Genomic DNA, 1,597 nt, shown 5'->3' on the forward strand with positions numbered 1-1,597 from the left:
ATGGTTTATGCCATGGCTGTCCTAAATTGACAGCACTAGTAATTACCTAAAGCATTTTTTATGTTTCTGTAATGGTTAGTACACCAGTATGTGGACGCTTTTTTAACCAAAATGATATATTTAATGCTAAAATCTAAAAAATTTTGTAATCCATGAATTTTCAAATTTACTCTTTAAAAAAAATAAAAACAACAGAAAAAATAGAAAGCACATTATTATTTCTTGATTACAATGTCAAATTCTAGTTATTTACTTGACAGAATTGCTTTTAGTGGTTGAACTGCTTTAGAAATGTTTGTCAGCAAAACTTCAACGCCCTCCAGTGGCAGCACCAAAAACAACATCTGCACAGATCGTACAGGGGAAAGAATCTGACTCAACGGAAGAAGTTATTAATAATGACAACAGCATATATCATGATAATAATATGTTAATATAGATGAGTTGTTCATTAGTTGAAATGAAGTATTGTATCATTGTGTTTGCCTTTATGCACTCAAATGCAATGACATACAAATATACAGTATCAGAATTAAAAGGATTTGATCATCACTGTAACATACACATCAGCTAGAACACACAGACCAGCCAACTGAAACGCACTCTCAGCTATTATTTTCCTCATGTGGAAGAATTAATCCAAAAATCATCCGATAAGTAACAGAAAGTCGTTTATTTCAAAGATGTATTTACACTTTTATATAAAATGAATTTAATACCATATGATTTGTGTGAGAAAGGAAAACTAATATAAAACATAACTGGTAAAACATTGTTGTTTAACTCATATTGAATAACAGCTTAGAATCAGTCGGTCATGGAAGCGGTTGGAAATAAAGAAAACATACTCTCAGTTATACAAAACAGAACATAAAACAATTTTATTGTAGTAAACATTTTACACAAATCATGCTGAAATATTGCATATAGACAAACCTAACTTGCCCCGATTTGGAGGAATAAGACATTCAAATTATTTATTAGACAACACTCGTCTCATTCACAGACACTGAGCTGACTCTTTACAAACATTTTACAAAATAATAACTTGGAAATTCATCAACGAGCGAGACAATAAGTTAGCAGGCAGATGGTATTGAGCAGTTCCTCATTTTGGGGATTCAGCTTGTCATGAGTTAATGGAGTGCAAAGAAGCATTGAAATCACATCCCAAACTTCAAATAATTTAGTTAATAATAGACAGGATTGATCCATGACAGCTTATAATTGGAATAGAGTTAACAATATAGAAGTCAAAGTGGTGAAAGTACATGTGGTACAATAATATCCATGTCGTGCTTCTATTGATACAACTCCCAGTCTAAAGGGAAATGAACGGTGCCCGGTATTTGGAGTAAAAATTCTGAACAACAAAAACGAGTACATCTGTGTTTCACTGCAGGGTCAATCTCTGTGATTCTGCATTAATGGAACCGTGTTCCGTAGGGGTTGTTCTGAGGCCGCTGAGCGTACATGCTGCTCTGCCGAGACACGGCGTATGGGTTCCCGTCACCTAGGTCTTCGTAAAGCCGCTACAGTGGGGGAAAAAGAAGATAAAAAGTTTCTTTAAGAGCAAAATTTGAGCAGATGCCAAGAA

This window comes from Stegastes partitus, unplaced genomic scaffold (genome assembly GCF_000690725.1).
Source record: "Stegastes partitus isolate 25-593 unplaced genomic scaffold, Stegastes_partitus-1.0.2 Scaffold2157, whole genome shotgun sequence".
NCBI lineage: Eukaryota > Metazoa > Chordata > Actinopteri > Pomacentridae > Stegastes > Stegastes partitus.